Here is a 24299-nt window from a genome sequence, read left to right as displayed (position 1 = left end):
CAACGTCCGGACGTGAGGCGGGGCTTCAGTTCTCGCGCGCTTTTGAAGTCCACGCCCCTCTTCTTCCCGCGCGGCGTCCTCAAGATGGCGTCCAATGGCGGGAAAACTCCACGGATGGCGGGAAGAAGGCCGAAGATGGCGCCGGATGGCGGGAAAACTTCGCGGATGGCGGGAAGAAGGCAGAAGATGGCGCCGGATGGCGGGAAACCTCACCACTGGTAAGTTTGAACAGTCTTTGCTTTTCAGGCACGCAATACCCGGTGGTTGCGGGCACGAAATCCTGCCGACTACGCCAAAGTTGACGCGCCCCTGGGCCTGCTGTGTCGCGCAGCGTCTCGCGCACGGGGGCTTACCCGGAACCGGATCAGATGAGGGTTGTACTCTCCGAGTGGCGGGGACCCGGTCCGTGCCCAGGGAGTCAGACTCAGTGTGTGGCAGTCTTGATAGATGTTATTTGAGTGTTGACTACGCCACCCGTTGATTTGCAGCTATGGAGCTGCCGCTGCAGGGCAGACCGCTGAGGCCGGTGTAGAATTGTGCAGCGTGATAGTATAACCCCCAACGGGAGGGGTATGGCCTCAGGGCAGCCGACGTGGAAGATGGGGGTAGCAGGAACCACTCAGAGACGGTGCGGTGTAATTCAGGGTCTTTACTGGTAACAACGATAGACCCTCCCGGAGTACTTGCTAGCGAACGGGGCCTGGTCAGTCCTTGAGCAGATGGGATCTCCCCTGGCCAGGCGGAGTTGTAGGCCTCCCAAACTGACTGTACTCTTCTGGCTACCTTGCTAGAAGCAGATATAAGTAGCCCACGTCCCTGAGTGTACCGTGTGGTGCTCACCCGTATGGCCGGTGACTCGGGGCCTTCTATTGGCTTCCGCTCCACGATGGCGGTGCTGGTCCCACACGTGTGACCGTGCCTTCGGGTTTCTGGGCCTGAGGACCTGAAATCCCCTGCCGGTCGGCTTCTGCTGCTGGGTAAGAGTTAGTCCCCACAGCCTCGGACGCCGGGTCCGGTAAGAAAGCTTCTCAGTCAGGGCGAGCTCTGCAGCTGCCAGCCCCTGACTCGTAGTAGTATGGCTCCCACTGAGCTCCAGCTGTTTCTTCCTATGACTGTCTCTTGTCTCTACTCTCCTTGACTCCTAACCCTGCTTCAGCCCCGGGTTTATATAGGGGAAGTTCTTCCCCTCCCAAGACTGGGCAGGAGGTGTGGCATGCACAGGATCCCTGACCAAAGGACCTCCCACCTGCTCTCAGACATAACATCTCTATCACTGTGGCAACCAGACCCCTGGGGTGTCACATATGCGCATGCTGTTGGAGTACCGAGTGACCTACCTGCGAGAGGTAGAACAGTTGAATCTCGCTAGACTGCGAGTGGATAGACAGCATCATCTGAGTAGCAGAAGATGGCAGCCGTCTAGAAATTATGAGACCAGACAGAGAAAGGGCCCCCTAAATAACAGAACAGCTATAGCTAGAGTTAGGAACCTTTCAAGATGTCATGAGAGTAGTGGGCGTGGGTTTAGAGGTAGTGAGACCTCCAGTAACTCAGGTTTGAGCAGCCCATACAAACGACCCAATAGAGGACGGGACAGTACGGAGTCGAACCGGACCTTAGATACCAGGGCATGTGAGTCACACCGCTGTATGACTGACCGCTGGGAGCGGGGGAGACCTGACAAGGTTACGACTGACCGCTGGGAGCGGGGGAGGTCTGACAAGGTTACAATTGACCGCTGGGAGCGGGGGAGCTCTGACAAGGTTACGACCCGGAAAGGTGACCTGACGAAGTCAGTGACAGTGACAAATGGTAGGTCCCTAAGGAATGGGCTAATGTCGTTGACTAATGTTCCAGGGGCTGAGTAGCACAATTGTAAAGTACATGGTCTCTATGTGAACTGGGGGTTATAATGTCATTGTGTATATTATGTGTTCAACCCCACAAGTTTGAACAGAGCTGGGGGTTATAGTGATTGTGTATATTATGTGTTCAACCCCACAAGTTTGAACAGAGGGGGGGGGATATGTAATGCAGCGACTTGCTGGCATTACGGTAATGGTCCAGGATGTGTTTTACCTGACCATGTACCTTCCCCCCTCAGGTGACTGGTCACATGACTGTGACATAGCACAGGTCCTGCGTGCACAGAATGTCTGTCTGATCACATGACTGTGACATCAGCAAGGTCCTGTCAGTGTGTGTGTGTGTGTGCACGGGATGGATATATAAACCCTGCTTGATGGGAGACAGGTGTGTTCGGTGTGTTGGGCGTGAGGCCTGTTCCCTGTGTGTGTGGGACACCGTGATACAGAGAAGCCTGGCAGCCTGAAAGGTCGAGGCTGGATCTTGTGTAGATGCCAGTGGCCTTGGAAGGCAGAGGCTTGCGGAAGAGTCCTGAAAGGCGCAGGCTGGATGTGAGTGAAGACATAACAGTAGCCTTCGAGGGACGACGGCTAGAGACCCCCACCTGGGAAGCCGCAAAGCCACAGTGGTGGCGGATTAAAAGGACTGCAGCAGCAACTAAACCCTTCAAAGGTAATACACTTTGTTATATGGACACTTATATAGACATTGCTATAGTATTACCTTGCTGAAGGCTGTAACTTGGGCCAATTGGGCCTGTCTGCTACTTGAGAGACTCCCGGATGTTAAGTGTGTAAACATGCCGGTGATAAACTAAGAAGGACTGTGTGATATGCGGTTTATGATAATATAATAAACTGCTGTATTGAGAAAATACCGGAAGGACATTGCACGTGTGCTTAATTTACCCGGTGCAGCGAGTATCCCCCAGGATGATGACTAGCGCTGCCTTACAATATATATATATATATATATATATATATATATATAGTACATGAGAGCAATAATAATAATAAAGAGTGCACTCACTATAGGCCAAAATACATAACAATGAAAATATTAAGTCTAAACAGTATTAATGTTCAACAAAATGTACTTACTATAAAACGAAGGTTCTTAGTGCATAAATTGACCAATTCATGTGTGCCCATCAACCGCGGCAAGGTGACTTCCCTCTGATGGGTAACTGCTCTACCCTCCATGCCACTTTTGGGCTACAAGCCTATAGCTAAATGGACAAAGCAGCCTTTTCCCTGCACAAAAGAAAACTCAAAAATAACTAGGGATGAGCGAATGTTTCAATATTCGGTTCGGATTACAATTGTCAAAGCTGCAATATCTATTCGTTGAATATTCGCCGAACATTACCGAATGCCATAGGATTCAATCGGGGTCAAAAACAAACGCATATACAACACCTTCAAATGGGCCCAAAAGCTGCCAAAACACATCACCTGGAAAGTGGTATCAATTGACCCAGAGTACAAGTTCTATAATTATTATTATTACAGCGACATTTATTCCGTGGCGCTTCACATGTGAGAAGGGGTCACCATCGGTGACTCACTGACTGGTACAAGAGGAGAGAGGACCCTGCCCGTGGGGACACACAATCTACAAGGGATGAATGAGGATACAGTAGGTCAGGGTTCAGCTAGTCATGCAGTGGTATGCTGGAGCGAGGATTACCGAAGATCGTACGCTTGTCAGAAGAAGTGGGTCTTCTTCAGCTTCCTTTTCAAGGTTTCCATGGTAGGTGAGAGTCTGCTGTGTTGAGGTACAGAGTTACACATTAGGGGAGATGCACTGGACAAATCTGCTGAGAGCCTAAATGAAGGGAAGCTTCCAGGAGCTCACAACTGAGCAGGTTAACCCCTCCATCGATTAATATGAAGGCGAAAGGCTTCTAATGACTGCAGGAGTGGGAGGAATCAGATTCTGCGGTCTTCTGGCTCCTCTGTCACGGTAAACCTGTGACACCTTGCAAGCTTCAACACAATGTTCACAAGGTAGACAGCAGCGGTGGTCGGTCTCCTAGACAATGAGCTAACTCCTTTATGATGATAGAGGCCACCATCTCCTTAGCTTGCTGCTGGTAGTTTTCTGTAGGAATGAGCTTGTCTCCAACCAGCCTGAAATATTTACCATGCCATGGTATTAGCAGTGCACCCAGTACCAGAAGCAAAGCCATCCACAATTTCCTTCTCAGGAATTTTATTTGGTAGACTGAGTGGCTGCCCAAACATTAATTTCTCACAAAGGAGCTGAAGATACTGAGTGGCAGTAGGTGCAAGTTTCTCCAGCATGTTAGATATCAGAGGGAGAACAGAGAGGGCAGCACGGTGGCTCAGTGGTTAGCACTGCAGTCTTGAAGCGCTGGGGTCTTGGCCTGGGTTCAAATCCCACCAAGGACAATATCTGCTTGTAGTTTGTATGTTCTCCCCGTGTTTGCGTGGGTTTCCTCCGAGTTCTCTGGTTTCCTCCACAGTAAAAAAGCAGCCATACAGTGTCCGGGAACCTTCACACAGACTTTTCTTTGCCAGGACTGCTTCTCGACAGGGTTGGACGGGCCCACCAGAGTACCGGAGAATCCTCCGGTGGGCCCTGGCTTCTCCTTCAGGAGAGTTCATAGCCCAAACCTTCCAGCTGCTATGGGTCTCTTGAGCAGAGGAGAAAGGTGGGCCCTCAGAATCAAATCCTCTGGTGGGCCCAGTGTTCTTCAATCTGACACTACTACTTGGTCACAGTTGTATTTCACCACAGCCATATTCTTTAGTTTAGTGAAAGGACTGGCATAGAGGGAAACCGTATCTACTCCAGCCGTAGCAAAGCTACGGTTTAGGCTACTGAAGGTCTTCATCAAGCGAAACTTATACAGCTTTCCCACAAACTGAAAGAGGGATATCAAGACTTCCAAGACAGCCAAGACTTCCCTGTCTTCACCAAGAGGACGACTGTCCATGTTCTCCTCCTCATTATCACCCAATCCGCATTGAGATGAGATGAGGCTGGGCTGTGCAGCATCACCCTATATAGTTCCTTGCTCTGCCTGCAATGCCTCCTCAGAGAAGTAGGATGGTGACGCTAATTATGACGTCATCGCTGCTCACCATCTTGGTGGAGTCATCAAAGTTTTGGAGGACGGCACAGATATCAGACATCCATGCCCACTCATCAGCTGTTATGTGCGGAGACTGACCTGAATTCCAACGGGCGTGTTGAAGCTGGTACTAAACAACTGCCTCTGCTGCTCACAAATCCTTCCCAACATCTGCAATGTTGATTTACGTGTGGTCACCAGTCGGTGAGCCTGAAGCTGCAAACACTGCTGAAGCACTGCCAGGGTGGCGGAAGCTGTAGTTGACTTTCTGAAATGGGCACACACGCAGCATACTTTCACAAGCAGCTCTGGCAGATCTAGGTAGGTTTTGAGAAACCGCTGAACCACTAAGTTGAGCACATTTAGTGCTCGCTTATCACTAATGTGTACCCCTGTGTGGAGAACAATATCAGCACCAAAGAATTAAAAGATGAAATGTAGCCTGATTTATATATCACGATAGTAAGAAAACCAATTTCGATTATATTATATGTACCCCTGTGAGAACAATATCTGCAGCCAAGAATTTAATTTCACTAGAGTAGAACTAGTATAATGGGGACAACTCTTCCACTACAGCCAACCTGGCAGATGGAAACCCAACAGGTGTGTTCACAGTTCAAAAAATTAGGTCCTGACACCATTTCCGTGGCCAACAGATTGGAGATAGTGGAATTCAACCTCTTAGCTTTGTCATGTGTAGGAGGAAACAATCTTTTACGTGACCACAACTGCGGGACCGAGGGCTGGCTGCAGTGTTTAGAGAGGGAGGAGTATGGTGAACCGGACAAACTGCTGGACCGTAGTGAAATGCTGGTGGAGATGTTACAATGGATTGATAAAGTTGTGGTGTGCTAGTTTTCTGTAATCGGTCAAAAACAGCAGGCATGTCCACTTCCGTCACAGCTGATGGGCTCTCACTCAGCCGGACTCGAGCGGGTAAATAACCGGAGGTTCTGTGGTGGGAGATCTATGTGACAATACTTGGCATGGTAACCGAGGAGAATGAAGAAGCAGCAGATGCGTTTGATGGGGTGACTGATGGTTGTTGACGTCTGCTGGTCTGCATTCTATCGCATTGAGATTGCCAGAGTAACGTATGTTGATTGCGCAAGTGAAGGTTCATGCATGTATTAGTCAAAGTATTGCCCTTTTTCCCTCTACTGAGTTTTTTTGCAAAGTTGCCAGATAACGTGAGTTGGCTCATCCTTTGCGGTGTCAAAAAAGGCCCAGGCTAGACAACCCTTGCCGTCCCTGCAAGCTACAGACCCATGACCGGTGCTGGTCACTGCCACTGTTGTGGCTAAGGATGTAGTCCTCGTCGCGGTTGGATCACCTCCTTGTCTTCCTCCTCCTCCACCTCCTCAGATGAGCTACTCAGCTGCGTGCCTCTGGGTTCAAACCAAGTGGGATCTACAACCTCATCATCGTACAATGTGCTATCCCAGTCCTTGACGAGAGTCACCCTTCTCCTCTTCTTGCCCTGACAGCACTGTACAGTCCGTGTGACCCTCAGGTATCTTAAAAGAAAGATAGAGAAACAAGGGGCGCTCTGGGTGAAACCTGAGGATTAAGAACAGGGATGGGGCGAGAAAACTGCTCACCTGACCGGGTTGTGCACCCCTACACAACCTCGGGAATAGCCTGGAGAGCGGAGGTCCACAATACCGTGGTGCTGCTGCAGCTTGGGCGATCACGTTACCGGCAATGATGTAATGGCCGGTCCTCCTGAGGCGCAGGTACTCAAGTAAAATCGACTCCCAAGGGAAAGGCAGCTCCTGCCACGGACCCTCAGAGAGGGACAAATACAGAGCAAATGAAGGACAAGGCCACGGTCTATCGAGCGCCAAAGAATGGATGGTGAAAAGGAAATAATAAAACCACCTTTAGTAGAACTAGATCCCTGACTCAGGATGTTTGTCTAAACCAAATGGAATCTACCTCCACCTTTGTCCGCAACTATAGTACATCTAATCCGGCTAACTGTAATTTTATAACCATTTTTGGTCAGTCCCGCGTGGCCTTTTAAAACTTGGTAAAAAAAATACTAGTTAATTTTGCTCAATGATCCCATCCTTTCTAATCAGCTACCCAAACAACCCAGATTTATTTACAGATGTAGTCGTAATTTACGTAGTTAGATTGGACAAAATAGAGGCTTTACTGGGAGCAATCAGCATAACGGATCGACCCTCTCCAGGGTTGGTTGTTATCGTTGCAATACATCTAAATGCCTCTGTTGTTGGACTCTGGTGAATGGTATGAAGTCCTTTGTTTCCCGTACCACTGGGCAGAGCTTCCGTATCAGGTGCAGTGTACACTGTCAGTCTTCTTATGGTTATTTGCTTCAATGCACGTGCGGCTTGCAATATGTAGGCCGCACTATACAGACCAGGCATGTGAGGCTGAACAAGCAGAGGCAAAATATTCGTAATGGTTTTGCTTTCCACAGCGTTTCTAAACATTTCTCAATTGAACATCATAAAGATCCAAAATTTTTGATCAGATTGGGGATACCGTCAATGATAGATTGAATTGTTTGATCAATAGGGAGAGTTACTGGATATATAAATTGGGGACTCTTTCTCCTGAGGGATTAAATTTAACATTGGATAATGTGGTACACTAGATTTTGCTATTTATGAGTGTGCCATTCACCTGCTATGCATTGTTCTGTTATTTTATCTGATCTTAATCTGTTTTGTACCATATAGGGTTAAAATTATTAGTGCCTGATTGTTACCCACCAACAGATGTGGGTTGGCTATATAATACCATCCTTGTAATTTCACCCCATGACCTGAAGAAGACAGTATTCCACTGCCGAAACACGTGTTGTTTTATTGACCTAATAAAGGTAGTTTTATTATTTCCTTTACACCATCCATTCTTTGGCGCTTCATAGACCGTGGCCTTGTCCTTCATCTCCTCAGGTATCTTAGTCTCATCAGGATCACCACCCCGGGGGTTAGCTTAATGTCTGCTGACAAAAATCAGGAAGCTGCGCTGACCCTATTTTTTTTTTCCCCTGTATGGAGAACAATATTTGCACCAAAGAATTTTAAGCTGAGATGTAGCCTGCTTTGTATACCATGGTAGTAAGATAAACAATTTTCAGTTTATTATGTCTGTGTACCCCTGTGTGGAGAACAATATCTGCACCAAAAAATACATTTCACTAGATTATAACTATTGTAAAAGAGACCAAAACCTCTTCCACTACAGCCAATGCAAAAGATGGAGATTCAATCAGGATTTTCCACATTTCCAAAAATTAGTGACAGGCACAAGCAAAGTGGCATCAATTTCACTACAGTAGAAATTGTGTAATAAGGACCGACACCTCTTCTAGAACAGCCAACCAAGGAGATGGAGACCTAACCAGGAGTATTCACATTTCCCTAAATTAGGGCCTAACACCAGCAAAGTGGCATCAATTTCACTAGAGTATAATTAGTATAATGGGGACCAACTCCGCTACAGCCAACCCAGCAGATGGAGACACAATCAGAAATGTTCACATGTAAAAAAATTAGGGCCTAAAATCTGCAGCAGCAAGAGCAGACACAGAAGCCATATCACAGACTGCAAGTCTGCAAGATCAATGCACACTAAAAGTTACAACATCCACTAGTCTGTACAGTCTGTGATTGGGGTGCAAAAGTCTTTGGAGATCCATGACTTGTTCATCTTGATGAAAGTTAGACAGTCTACACTTTCAGGGGACAGCCGGCTGCGCTTATCCATCAGGACACCACCAGCAGCGCTGAAGACACGTTCTGAGAGAACACTGGCTGACAGGCATGATAAAACCTCCAAGGCGTGACAGGCGAGCTCAGGCCATTCATCCATTTTTGAAGACCAAAATGTAAAAGGGTCCAAATCCTCCCTGATGGTATTCATATTGAGCTCTAGATACTCCTGCACCATCGTCTCCAGTCGTTCATCATGTGTCATACTTGTACTCTGTTGTGCTAGTGCATGAGCTGTTGTAAAAAATGTGTGAAAGGACTCACGGAAATTGCTTCTGCTACTTACTCTGCTGCTGCTGCTAATGTTTTGGCGTTGACGAACTGACGTGCTGGATGTTGAAAGATTACAGCTGCGATGCACAGTGTGTGCACACAGCTTCCGTGCTTTCTGAAGCTGCTCATTCAGACCGGGATAGTGGCGGAGAAATCGCTGTACTACCAGGTTGAGGATGTGAGCCATGCAAGGCACATTTGTGAGCTTGCCTCGGCCTAGGGCTGCCACAAGGTTCGCACTGTTATTGCACACTGCCTTCCCTGGCTCTAGGTTCAGTGGAGACAGCCATTGCTCAAACTCAGCCTGGAGAGCTGTCTACAACTCTTCAGCTGTATGACTGCGATCCACAAGGCATATTAATTTGAAGACTGCCTGATTGCGGTGAGCCCTTACTATGCAATACGGAGGTGGTGTGGATTCGCTCTGTACTTTTGTCTCGTTAAGGCAGAGGTTGAGTGCGCAGGTGGATGCAGAAGCAGTGGAGGAAGTCTGAAATACAGAGGTTTGTTCTGCAAGCCTTGGGGATTCCAAGATTTGTGGAGCAGCCCATTCCCTGCCTGCCCCAACAGCCACCAGAGTCACCCAGTGCCCAGTCAGCGAGATGTAACGCCCTTGACCATGCTTACTCGTCGGTGTCTGTGGTGAAATGCACCCTGGCAGAAATAGATTTAGTCAAGGAACGGGTGATGTTGTCTGCCACATGCTAGTGTATCGCAGACACAGCTTTCTTAGAGAAGTAATGGCCACTGGGCAACTGGTACTGGGAAACTGCGATGGCCATCAGCTTTTGGAAACCATCTATATCCACCAAGTAGAAAGGCAGCATTTCCGTGGCCAACAGATTGGAGATGGTGGCGTTCAACCTCCTAACTTTGTCATGTGTAGGATGAAACAATCTTTTACGTGACCACAACTGAGGGACCAAGGGCTGGCTGCAGTGCTGAGAGAGGGCTGAGTACGGTGAAACGGACAAACTGCTGGATCGTGAGTGGGGTACAGGCGCACATGTTATGGTAGATTGAGACACATGAGGTGTGCTTGATGAAACAAACACAGCAGGCATGTCCGCTTCCGTTACAGCTGACGGGCTCTCACAGCCTGACTGGAGCAGGTAGAGAACCGGAGGTTCTGCGGTAGGATACCTGCATGACAATACTTGGCATAATAACAGAGGAGGAGGAAGAAGCAGCAGATGCGGTTGATGGGGAAGCTGATGGTCGTTGAGGTCAGTTGGTTCTCATTCTATCGCAGTGAGATTCCTAGCGTAACAAATGTTGTGTGCGCATGTGAAGGTTCATGCATGTAGTAGTCAAATTATTGCACATTTTCCCTCTACTGAGTTTTTTCTTGCAAAGTGTGTAGATAATGTGAGTTGGCTCATCCTTTGCGATGTCAAAAAAGGCCCAGGCTAGGCAAACCTTTCCGCCCCTGCGTGCTGCAGACCCGCGACCACTGCTGGCCACAGCTACAGTTGTGGCTAACGCTGCAGTGCTCCTCGTGCTTGCACCACTCTGTGTCTGCGCCGTAGAGCAAAAGGTAACCTCCTTGTCTACCTCATCAGATGAGCTACTTGGCTGCATGACTCTGGGTTCATACCAAGTAGGATCTTCAACCTCATCATCATCCAATGTGTTATCCCATTCCTCGCCCTCAGTGACCCTTCTCCTCTTGTTGCCCTGACAGCACAAGACAGTCCGCATAAGCGTCAGGTATCGGAGTCTCATCAGGATCACCTCTCTCCCCGGTGGTTAATGTCTGGTGAGGAGGGTCAGAAACCTGCTCGGACCCTACTTTGTCCTGCCCCAAATCCAACCTAAAAAAAATTTGGGCATCGGTGCAGATGCTTTCCTCCTTTTCTTGACTCTGTGAATGTTTGGAGTACACTTCTGATGCCCATGGTATAGAATGGGTGAAAAGTTCTACAGACTCGCCCATCTGTGGTTTGCTATAGTCAGTTGGGCACTTGGACAGTTGTGACATGGGGGGAAGCAAGGGTAATTGGGGTGCCACCTTTGTGGACTGTACTGTGTGTGATGTTGAGGTGGAGGAAGAAGAGGAGAGGCCACTTGAAGCAGTGCTTGCCATCCACTGGAGCACTTGCTCTTTCTGGCACTTATCAACAAGGCTTATCGCTGTGCGGCTGCCAAAGAAAGGGAGTGGAGTAGGTCGTCCAGTAACAGAAGTTGTCAGTTGTCTTTGGATAGGACATGTGTTACGGGTCCGGGGGGTGGAACCTCTGTGCTACGGTGCAAGGAGGGACCCAGAGGGGCGTAACTAAGTATCAACCCGGACCGACCCTGGTTGTACGGCGGCTAACGACTCCGTGACCAGGGAGGGACCAAACCGAGGGACCAGGTGCTACTCTGGGAACGACCTTGTAAGGGAGCAGGTGACTCCCATGGTACAGATGGCAGGGACTGAACGGAATAGCAGGTAGGCACAGCACGCAGGCTGGCGAGCAGAAGCCTCCAGGTAGGCTATCAGGTAGACACGGCAAGTGACGGCAGGAGTCTCTAGGTGGGCTGGCAGGTGGTCACGGCAAGTGATGGCAGGAGTCTCTAGGTGGTCACAGCAAGTGACGGCAGGAGTCTCTAGGTGGGCTGGCAGGTGGTCACGGCAAGTGACGGCAGGAGTCTCTAGGTGGTCATGGCAAGTGACGGCAGGAGCCTCCAGGAAGGCACGGTAGGTAACAGGCAGATCACAGGCAAGTGCTCCCAGGTGAGCGAGCTGGCAGGCACGGCAGGTAACAGGCAGGCAACAGGCTAGTGCTCCCAGGTGAGCGGACTGGCAGGCACGGCAGGTAACAGGCAGGCAACAGGCAAGTGCTCCCAGGTCAGCGGATTGGCAGGCACGGCAGGTAACAGGAAGGCAACAGGCAAGTGCTCCCAGGTGAGCGGGCTGGCTGGCACGGCAGGTAACAGGCAGGTAACAGGCTGGAGGGCAAGACTGGTAGTCAGGCTAGCAGCGGGACCTGAGGGCTGAAGCAGAGGTCAGAAACACTGTGCAACAACTTTTGCTCGGGCACCTCCATTTTGGAGGAGGTGCCTTATATATGGGAGGACCCACGGCTATTGGCCGGGGACTCCTTAGGACGGCGCGCACGGCCCCTCTAAGAGGGTGGGAGCGCGGGCGCGCCCTAAGCACAGTGCCCGGGGAGCTGCGCGTGCCGGCAGCAGGAAGAGGAGCGCTGGTGAACGCAGAGCAGGGAGCGAGGAGGTGAGTGGGATGGCGTCTCTGCCTGGCATGGGGCAGAGATGCCAATGCTACAACATGACTGTGTGCGTTCACTAGAGGTTTCACTAACATTACCACCTACCCCACGTATACCTTGAACACCAAGCCTATTCCCCCTTCCACCACGACCTCTCTTTTTCCCACTCATGTTGCTCAGATACTGTGGAAAGAGCACGCTATTATGAAAACAAAATTAGATTTTTTCCTCTGCAACAGCTCTGCACACACCTGAATTTCAGCGGCACTAAATGACAAGGTAAGATATGGCCTGCTGTATAATAATAATAATAATCTTTATTTTTATATAGCGCTAACATATTCCACAGCGCTTTACATACATTATCGTTGCTGTCCCCATCGGGGCTCACAATCTAGATTCCCTATCAGTATGTCTTTGGAGTGTGGGAGGAAACCGGAGAACCCGGAGGAAACCCACGCAAACACGGGGAGAACATACAAACTCCTTGCAGATGTTGTCCTTGGTGGGATTTGAACCCAGGACCCCAGCATTGCAAGGCTGCAGTGCTAACCACTGCGCCACCATGCCGCCATATAACGTTACTAACAGAAGAAAGTATTTTTTTACTGTGGATGAGGCCTGTAAAACATACGAGATATTCTCCAAACTATTTTAAACACAGATCTAGCCTGCTCTATCACGTTAGGAATAGCAAAAAATTGATTTTTTTTTACTCTGCACGAGCTCTGAATACAGCTGAATTTCACCGCCACTAAAGGACTAGGTGGCTTATAGTTGACTGTATCACGTTTGTCACAGAAAATAATATTTTTTGGACTCTGGCTAGCAACACAAGAAATATATATTTTTTTACTGTGCATACAGCTGAATTTCACCCACAAAAAATGACAAAGTGGGCTACTATAGCTTGCACTATCACATTAGCAAATGCAAAAAAAAGTTTTTTGTGCTCTGTACTCAGAAGCTCTGCAGTCTGCATACAGCTGAATTTCAACCTCACAAAATCAAAAGGTGGGCTACAAAGGCTTGATCACATTAGCAAGTGGAAAAATAGATTGAAGGGATACTCGTGCATACAGCATAATACAAACAGTGCACAACACAGTTCTATGGCATAGGCCCTGCTGTTTCTGTCTGAATCTCAGTAATTGCACAAGAAAAAAAAAATGTGCTGCAAGATCGATTGAACAGGTACACAGCAGAGGACTTATCTACACCATCTGACTTCCAACAAGCGCCCATCTATCTAGCTAATATCTCTCATTACACAGGAGCACACTGAGCAGCAGTGTCAATCACCAGTGACATGAATAAAATGGTGCTGAGGGAACATGGCCGCTTTTTACACATGTGATTTCAGCAGCCAATGGCAGAAGCCCTTGTGTCTGGACAGTGTGGATGCTTCCTGCGCTGTGATTGGCTAGCCGCGCTTTCCTCACTTAGTTACAGGAAAAAAAAAAGATTACAAGCGCGCCGCTGATCTGTTCTGAACTATCACAAGCCCCCCACTCATTTAACACGTCCCCCCACTCATCATACACAAGCTGTTAGAACCCTCCCATTTGTTTTTTCCATCTTGTGTTTTGCGGTCACATGACCACCTGCCTTTATATTCCAGCTCCGCCCTCCTGGCTGTGCTGGACTTCAGTGTTGTTTGACTGTCTTTCTAGCCTGGTGCTTCGGTGCCTATCGCGGTCAGTTCGCTTGGTCCTTCTGGGACTTCTAGTACCTTTTTGTCTGTTTGTCTTTTTGTGTTCTGCAACAACTTCTTTGTTTAGGAGGTGTCCCATTTTTGTTCCAGTCCTTAGTTCTTTTAGGGACCACTCCCCTTATGCTATAGGTCTTCGTTCAGATTAGCCGAGGACTAAGGCGGGTCTGTTCGCTAGGAACAGGCAGCCCGCTACATCGTAGCGATTCAGCTTAGTCTTACTGTAGAGACTGCTTTCCCCTATCTTTCCTTAGTACTTGTTGTAGATCATAACAGTAAGTCCAGCCCAAAAAAAAACGAAAGGAAAGAAATTCGGGGATCTGTATGGCTTCCGTCCAAGTTTTGGTAGGGATTGTCTCTGGAGGTGGCCGAGCTCCAGCAACACGTGAGTAGCTCTTCTGGAGCGCATTTTGTGGAACCCAAGGTAGGACTGCTTGATGTTTTATATGGTAAACGGCAAGATTTTTTTTCTTTTAAAAATGCTTGTTTGTTATATTTTCGTTTGAGACCAAGGTCCTCTGGGAATGAAACACAGCACATTGGTTTTATTATGTCACTTTTTCGCAAAGAACCACAGGGGTGGGCCTTTTCTCTCCAACCTAATGATCCATGCTTAAGGTCTGTAGAAGAATTTTTTTCGGCTATGGGTCTATTATATGACAATCCTGATCAAATCTCATCTGCTGAGGCAGAACTCAGGCGTTTGAATCAGGGGTCAGATGATGTTGGAAATTACTGCACACACTTTAGAAGATGGGCTTCAGAAGTCAAATGGAATGATCCTGCTCTAAAATGTCTATTTCTTGCTGGTCTGAGTGAAAGGGTTAATAATTTGCTGATTGCATTCCCCGCACCTGAGACTCTGCAGGTTGCCATGCAATTAGCTGTTCGTGTGGATAGGAGGCTGAGATTTAGGCAGAATGAGGTAAAGACTCCTGTAATGCCAGGTCCTAGTCCCTAGAAAATCTGCTCTGACGGTGGAAAACCGATGGAGGGATTGTGTCTTTATTGTGGTAAAGCTGACCATTTGATTAAGAATTGTGAACTTCGTTTAAGTAAAGAAAAAAAAAAAAGTCAGGTACGCCCATATAGCTTGTTTACGCTCTGCAGGAGTATTTCTTTCAGGTATTTTTGGATTGTGGTTCAACACTTAATGTGATTGATGAAGGGTTTTTGGAAAAACTTAAATTGAAATCCAAACCTATGTCATCAACTATTTCTGTGATTGTAATTGATAACACTCCCTTGAAATGTATTACTCACAAAGTTGCTGCATTTCCCCTCACTATCAATGGAGTTCACCAAGAAATTTTGGACTTGGTTGTATTAGATAATTTACCCTCTCCGGTCTTCTAGATTTGCCTTGGTTAAAACTGCACAATCCTTTATTGGACTGGTCTACTAATGTGATTAAGTCTTGGAGTCCGAAGCGCTATGATAAATGTTGTAATGGTCGCATTGCGGCTGTGGAAAAAGGCAAATTACCTGTACCTATTCAAGATTTTTGGAGGGTTTTTTCGTAGGAGGAGTCACAAGTTTTACCTCCTCATAGGGATTATGATTGCACCATTGAGTTTGTTCCGGGTGCTACTCTTCCCAAAAGTCGCTTGTTTAATCTGACTATCCCTGAAAGAAAGGCCTTGGAGGAATACATACAGACTAGCCTGGCTGCTGGTCACATTAGACCTTCTAAGTCGCCTGTGGCAGTTGGATTTTTCTTTGCTTAAAAAAAGGACAGGGGTTTACGTTCAAGTCTGGATTTTCGTGAAATTAATAAGATTACCGTAAGCAATTCCTACCCATTGCCGTTAATTCCTGACTTGTTTAACTAGTTGGTGGGGGCCAAATGTTTCTCTAAGATTGATCTCCGGGGGGCATACAATTTGTTACGAATGAAGGAGGGTGATGAATGGAAAACTGCTTTTAACACTCCGGTCGGTAATTTTGAGAATCTGGTGATGCCTTTTGGTCTTACCAATGCACCTGCATTTTTTCAGAACCTTATTAATGACATCCTGAGACCTTTGATTGGTAAGAATGTGGTTGTGTATTTGGATGACATTTTGATTTATTCACCAGATTTAGAGTCCCATTGGCAGAGTGTAGGTGAAGTTTTGCAGTTATTGAGTGATAATTCACTCTTTGCTAAGCTGGAGAAATGTGAGTTCACTGTGCAGAAAATTAGTTTTTTGGGCTACATTGTCTCCAGCGAGGGCTTTGAGATGGACCCGGTGAAGGTTCAGGCTGTGCAGGAATGGCCTAGGCCTATTGGTTTGAAATCTATGCAGAGATTTTTTGGTTTTGCCAATTATTACAGGAAATTCATTAAGAATTTTTCTGTAATTGTTAAACCTCTAACCGATCTCACCAGGAAAGGTGCGAATACGGCCCAGTGGACTACTGAGGCCATTGAAGCGTTTCAGTATCTAAAAGAGAGGTTCAGTTCTGCCCCTATCCTTATGCAGCCTGATGAAACCAAGCCATCTTTGATCGAGGTCGATGCTTCATCGGTGGGGGTCGGGATGGAGTACATCCTTGTGCCTTCTTTTCGAAAAAAATTTCGGAAACCGAACTGAATTATGATGTTGGAAATCGGGAGTTGCTGGCTATTAAACTCGCGTTTGAACATTGGCGGCATTTTTTGGAAGGCGCTAGATTTCCTATTCAGGTTTTCACAGATCATAAGAATTTGATCTATCTGGATGCTGCCAAGCGCTTGAATGCCCGTCAAGCTAGGTGGGCACTTTTTTTTTCTCGGTTTCATTTTTCTGTTACCTATATCCCTGGTACTACGAATGTTAAAGCCGATGATTTATCTTGCAGCTTCTCTTCTACAGTCAGTGCCGAGGAGGAGGAGAGCATTTTGCAGAAAGGAGTTGTGATGGCGGCATTGGACTCCGTTTTGGAAAATGGGATTCTGAAAGCTCAAGATGATGCTCCATCTAACACTCCCCATGGGAGGTTGTTCGTGCCTAGAGCCTTTAGGAGAGATTTGTTTGTGGAGTGGCATGAGTCTCGGTTGGCAGGTCATCCAGGAATTTCAGAGACTAAGAGACATCAGTCACAGTTTTTGGTGGCCTGGATAGCAGAAGGAAGTCATCAAGTGGGTGCGTCAATGTACAGTGTGTGCTAGGTCAAAGGCTTCACATACTCCTGCTGCGGGGTTGCTTTGCCCTCTGGAGGTTCCTAGTGCGCCTTGGATGCATCTTACAATGGATTTTATTACTGATCTTCCTGTGTCTGAGGGTTTTACCGTCATCTGGGTGGTCGTGGACCGTTTTAGTAAGATGTGTCATTTGGTTCCATTCGTTAAGTTGCCCTGCGCCAAGACACTCGCTAAGGCGTTTGTTAAGGAGATTGTCAAGCTCCATGGCGTTCCTACGAATATTGTTTCAGATAGAGGACCTCAGTTTGTGGCTCGCCTTTGGCGTGCTTTTTGTGACAGGTTGGGAGTCCATTTGTTATTTTCGTCTGGGTATCATCCTGAGTCTAATGGACAGACTGAAAGAAAGAACCAGGATATTGAACAGTTTTTGCGTTGTTTTGTGTCGGACAATCAAGAGGTGTGGTCTGAGTTTCTGCCTCTCGCAGAATTTGCTCTCAACAATCATACATCCTTCTCTGCTGGGTGTTCTCCTGTTTTTTGTTGCACTGGGAGACATCCGTCTTTTGGTTCGTTCTCCAAATTGGGGTCGGCGGTGCTGGAGGAGAATTTTTCCGGTGATTTGGAGAGAGTTTGGACTAATGTACATTGCAACCTTCAAGAGGCTAATAAGAAGTCAAAGAAGTATTTTGACAGGAAACGTAAGGAGGTTTTGTTTACTGTGGGTGACATGGTTTGATTGTCCTCAAGGAACTTGCGGTTGAGGATTCCCTCTAAAAAAAACTGGGTCCTAAGTTTGTGGGTCCATTTAAAGTGTTTCAGGTTGTTAACCCGTCTGCTGTTAGGTTGGATGTCCCTACTTCCTGGAAGATTAATCCTGTGTTTCATGTTTCCTTGTTGAAAAAGGCTTATGTATCAGATAGGGACGTCACTGTCACAGTTCCTCCTGTGTTGAAAGATGGCGAATATGAAATTTCTCGTATTTTGAATTCTAGATGGCATAGAGGGAGATTACAGTATCTCGTCTCCTGAAGGTTTTCGGCCCCGAAGAGAACTCCTGGGTAAGGGGGAATGATGTCTATGCTCCTAGGCTTGTTAAAGCTTTCCACAAGAGGTTTCCGGATAGGCCTGGGCCTGGAGGATCCTGAGGATCCTCATAAAAGAGGGGGTACTGTTAGAACCCTCCTGTTTGTTTTTTCCATCTTGTGTTTTGCGGACACGTGACCATCTACCTTTATATTCCAGCTCCGCTCTTTTGGCTGTGCTGGACTTCAGTGTTGTTTGACTGTTTTGCTAGCCAGGTGCTTCTGTGACTTTCTCTGTCAGTTCGCTTGGTCCCTTCTGGGACCTTTAGGACCTTTTTGTCAGTTTATCTTTTTGTGTTCTGCAACACTTTCTCTGTTCAGGAGGTGTCCCATTTTTGTCCCAGTCCTTAATTCTTTTAGGGACCCCTCCCTTTATGCTATAGGTCTTCGTTCAGACTAGCCGAGGACTAAGGCGGGTCTGTTCGCAAGGAACAGGCAGCCCGCTACATCGTAGGGATTCAGCTTAGTCTTACTGTAGGGATAGTTTTCCCCTTTCTTTCCTTAGTACTTGTTGCAGATCATAACACTTTTTCAGAAAATACTGCCATTTTTAGCCTCCATTAAAAAAAAATTTCAGTGTGTCAGTGAAGCAATTGACACCAGATTGCTGTTCAAAATAGTTACGTACAGGCCAGATATTTAAAACTGTGTTTTCTCTGTCACACGGATCACAGATAGGTTTTCAGAAAATACTGCCATTTCTGGCCTCCATTAAAAATTTCTTTCAGTGTGTCAGTGAAGCAATTGACACCAGATTGCTGTTCAAACTACTTACCTGCAGGCCAGGTATTTAAAACTGTGGTTTCTCTGTCACACGGATCACATATAAGTTCGCTCCAAATTCAGTCATTTTGTTGTGAGCGTGGAAGATGAAGATATTGTCCTCCATTTAAAATGGGCAAGGCATGTGGCAAGGGACGGGGAACTGGATGTGATGGTGCATGCCGAGGCCGTGGGCAAGCTGAAATTGTGCCACAACAAACACCCACATCTTCTCGCTTGACCTTCCTGTCCCAATTAATAGGGGACCGCAGAACACCACTATTGAACACAGAGCAATGTCATTAGTTTATTGGTTGGATAGCGGATAATGCTTCCAGTCACTTAGCCACCACCACCACCTTGTCTTCCACACGGTCAAGTCTCAGTAGCTGTGAGTCTGGACCGCATATTCCTCACCCTGAACCTCCTTCCTCCCACCATGCCGAGTGCCCAGAGACAACTGATCCCACACTTGGACACTCCGAAGAGCTCTTCACTTTTCCATTTATAGATTCTGGCCTCTCGCCCAGTCCACTTGAAGCGGGGCAAGAGGAGATCGCATATAGCCATGCCCAAATATTTGAGCAGCCACGGTCACACGAAGGCGACAGTGGGAAAGTGTCACAAGAAGTGGACGATGATGAGACACAATTGCCAGAAAGTCAGGAGGAGGACCAGAGTGCGGAAGTGGAAGGCGAGGTGGTGGATGATATAGTAACTGACCCAACCTGGCAGGAGGACATGCAGAGCGAGGACAGCAGCACACAGGGGGAGGGAGGCAGAGCACCCTAACAGGCAGGAAGAAGCAGTGTGGTGGCCGCAGACAGAAGGTTGGCAACCATTCCCCGTAACACCAACACAAAGGAAGTTGCCAGTACAACTGTTAGGTCTTCCCGAGTCTGGTTGTTTTTTAAAGACTCTGCCGATAACCCCAAAAAGGCCATTTGCACCACCTGCCAGGCCAGCATCAGTAGGGGTGGCAAAACGACCAGCCTGACCACCACCAGCATGATCAGGCACATGGCAGCAAAGCACCCAACTTTGTGGGCCGAACCCCCGGGTCCAGGAACAGTGTCTGCGGGTGGCACCATTGCTTCTTCCGCTGTTGTGCATGCAAGCCAATCCTCTGTCCATGGTGCATGCGTAGATGCCTCCTGCCGTGCACCTGTCGTTGCACACTCTCAAGTAGCAACATTAGGAAGCACGTCCACGTCCTTGTCCCAGCGCAGCATTCAGTTGTCCATACCCCAGTCCTTGGAATGCAAGCGCAAATACGCAGCCAATGCCCCACAGGCCACAGTACTAAATTCCCACATTTCATGACTGCTTGCGCTCAAAATGTTGCCTTTTAGGCTCGTGGAGGCGGAAGCATTCCGCAACCTGATGGCGACGGCCATCCCTCCGTACTCGGTCCCCAGCCGCCACTATTTCTCCCGGTGTGCCATCCCCGCATTACACAAGCACGTGTCATATAACATTAGCCGTGCCCTCAACAACGCAGTTACCGGGAAAGTTCACCTAACCACAGACACGTGGACAAGTGCTTGTGGGGAGGGACGGTACATCTCGCTGACCGCACATTGGGTTAACATAGTGGAAGTCGGGACCCAGTCGGACCTTGGGACTGAAGACGTCCTCCCGACGCCAAGGATTGCGGGCCCTAGGTCAATCAGGGTTGCCCCCACAGTCTACAGCTCCTGCACCTCAGCCTCCTCTTCCTCTTCAGCCTCCATCTCCGAAATGACCACATCAGTCACAAGCTGGAAGCACTGCAGCACTGCCTTGGCCAAGCGGAAACAGGCTGTGCTGAAGCTAATATGCTTAGGTGACAAACCACACAATGCTGAAGAGTTGTGGACAGCTCTGAAAGAGCAGGCAGATATGTGGCTCACACCGCTGAACCTACAGCCAGGCATGGTCGTGTGTGACAATGGCCGGAACTTGGTGGCGGTTCTGAGGCGAGGTGAGCTCACACACATACCATGCCTGGCCCATGTGCTTAACCTCGTGGTTCAGCGGTTTCTCAAATCCTACCTGGAGCTGCCGGTTCTGCTTGTTAAAGTAATCCGCCTGTGTGCCCATTTTAGAAAGTCACCTACAGCTTCCGCCGCCTTTGCTGTGTTTCAGCAGCGTTTTTAGCTTCTGGCTCACAGACTGGTATGTGATGTCCCCACGCGTTGGAACTCTACACTGCAGATGTTGGGAAAGGTTTGTGAGCAGAAGAGGGCAGCTGTTGAGTACCAGCATCAACAAAGCCGTCAAGTATTCAGTTCAGACTCCATACCTAAGACCTCAGGAGTGGACATGGATGTCAGACATATGTACCATCCTCCAAAACTTTGAGGACTCCACCAAGATGGTGAGCGGCGATGACGCCATAATTAGCGTCACCATCCTGCTTCTCTGTCTTCTGAAACGCTCTCTGCTCACAATCAAAGAGGATGCATTGCAGGCAGAGCATGATGACATGGAGCAAGGAACCATACAGGGTGATTACACACAGCCCAGCCTCATCTCATCCCAACGTGGATTGGGTGACAATGAGGAACAGGAGGAGGAGGAGGAAAAACAGGAGCTAGTTTCATGCGCTATAGACGATACTACCTGCACAACTGTCATACCGTCTGTTCAGTGTGGATGGCCAGAGGACAGAGAGGAGAAGGAGGAGGAGAGCATGGTCAGTCATCCTCTTGGTGAGGACAAGGAAGTCTTGCCTGTTAAACTCAGCCATGCATACCAGACTGCTATGTTGCGCTGCCTTTCCCACGACGTTCTCAAAATTTTGGGTGACAGTCATTACTGGTTGGTGACACTTCTAGACCCACGCTACAAGGAGAACTTAATCTCTTATTCCTGAGGCGGACAGGTCTACAAAAATGAGGCAGTAGGGGGGAGAGACTAAATAATGATAGGGACGTCCATGATATACAAAATCAAGTCAAACTTTATTATTTAAAATATTGACAGGTTCGTGTGAGATAAAAACATCATCAGTAATTGCCATATGGAAAAGGGGACACACAGGAATATTTACAGTACAGACCAAAAGTTTGGACACACCTTCTCATTTAAAGATTTTTCTGTATTTTCATGACTTTGAAAATTGTACATTCACACTGAAGGCATCAAAACTATGAATTACCACATGTGGAATTATATACTTAACAAAAAAGTCTGAAACAACTGAAAATATGTCTTATATTCTAGGTTCTTCAAAGTAGCCACCTTTTGCTTTGATGACTGCTTTGCACACTCTTGGCATTCTCAGGAGTGCAAAGTTTGGGAAGATGCTGAGGGAGTACCTTGCTGACCGTACCAACGTCCTCCGTGATTCTGTGCCTTATAATTATTGAGTATCCATGCTGGATACGTGGAATGAACTGGCTCTCTATGCCTTGGAGGTCCTGGCCTGCCCTGCCGCCAACGTTTTATCAGATCGGGTTTTTAGTGCCGCTGGTGAAATTATAATTGATAAGCGCATCCGCCTGTCAACTGAAAATGCTGACAGGCTGACTCTTATAAAAATGAACAAGGGCTGGAATGGGCCAGACTTCTCAACACCACCGAATGATAGCAGCGTAACATAAACTAAAATCCAGTGTCTTTTCTGGGGAGGTGTATTCCCATGCACCTTTTCACACCCACACATGGTTATACTCTTCCTGATTTTGGCTATTTGCTCTTGTCCTCCTCCTTCTCCTCATCCTCCACCACCATATCACCAGGGTGACCGTGGTCCGTGATGCAACACCCACATCATTTTTTTAAAGGGTGTTTATGATGCCCATAAAAAAAAATGTTTTTATACAGTATGTTCATGTATACCCCCCAGGGGTAAATGTTTGTCAGCCCATACACTTAGTGCATGGGCATTACAAGTATAGGAGGCCCGCTCCTTTCTAATGGGAACATTTTTTTATGAGGCCCTCTAAGTCTCTTCCAAGGGCATTGGAGTGCCTCCCAATTTTTGGCAGCCCTTGCATTCACTGCATAGGCCAACACTATGGGAGACCTTCTGCTTTCTAATGGGAATTTGTCGTTACTGTGGCCCTGCTCTATGTGTCTTTAAATTCTTAGTGGGGTTTTTCCTAAATTTGGCCAGCCGTTGGACTCACTGCATACCATATAACTATATAGCAGACCCTCTCCTTTCTAATGGGAACATGTCGTACTCGTTACTGTGGCCCTGCTCTATGTGTCTTTAAATTCTTAGTGGGGTTTTTCACAACTTTTGGCAGCCCTTGCAGTCACAGCATGGGCATTACCACTATAGGAGACCCGCTCCTTTATAATGGGAAAAAAATTTTTACTGAGACCCTCCTCTATGTCTCTTCAAAGGGGTATTGGGTTGCGTCCAAATTTTTGGCATCCCTTGCAGTCACTGAATACGCAATAACAGTATAGGAGACCCACTTGTTAATAATGGGAACAACAAAGCATAGCCGGCTGGTGGCTCTCTAACCATAGTGAGGGCCGACTGCTGGCCTTTTAAGAATAGTATGGGCCGTCTGATGGCCCTATAAAAATAGGCTTTATGACTTTCACAGTCCCTCAATCATAAATAAAACAGGATGTATCTGATGCTGTGTCACACACCACATTGCCAGATAAGGTTGTAAAATGTTAAAATGAATCCATTTGTCTTAAAAAATAACGTAAAAAAACAAAACAATAGGATCTTTCTTTAGTATAAAAAACAGCGTCACCAATTTAACCTCAATGTAATCACATTTTTCAGCTCCTGTACCTCCGACTCCATGTCCAAAATGACCACATCAGTCACAAGCTGACAGCACTGCAGCACTGCCTTGGCCAAGCGGCAACAGGCTGTGCTGAAGATAACATGCTTAATGCTTAGGTGACAAACCGCCCAGCGCTGCAGAGTTGTTGAAAGCTGTAACACAGCAGCCTGATCTGTGGCTCTCACCACTGAACATACAGCCAGGCATGGTCATGTGTGACAATGGGCGGAACCTGGTGACGGAGAAATGACATCCGGAGTAGATACGGTTTCCCTCTATGCCAGTCCTTTCACCGAGCTAAAGAATATGGCTGTGGTGAAATACAACTCCCACTGAGAAGCTGTTTCAGATTGAAAAACATTGTGCCAACCAGACTATTTGATTCTGAGGGCTCACCTTTCTCCCCCGCTCAAGAGCCCCATAGCAGCTGCAAAGTTAGCGCTATCATGGACTCTCCTGAGGTAGAAGCCAAGGCACACCAGAGAATTCTCTGGTGGGACCATCCAACCCTGCTGAGAAGCAGTCCTGGCAAAGAAAAGTGTGTGGAAAGGTTCCCGGACACTCTATGGCTGTTTTTTTACTGAGGAGGAAACACATGCAAACACGGAGAGTACATACAAAGTTCTTGTAGATGTTGTCCTTGCTGGCATTTGAACCCAGGATCCCAGCGCTGCAAGGCTTAAGTGCTAACCA

Source organism: Phyllobates terribilis, unplaced genomic scaffold (genome assembly GCF_046119375.1).
Source record: "Phyllobates terribilis strain yellow unplaced genomic scaffold, ASM4611937v1 Scaffold_3__8_contigs__length_932513732, whole genome shotgun sequence".
Lineage (NCBI taxonomy): Eukaryota > Metazoa > Chordata > Amphibia > Anura > Dendrobatidae > Phyllobates > Phyllobates terribilis.
The sequence above is the reverse complement of the archived record's forward strand: the minus strand, read 5'-3'. Positions refer to the sequence as shown.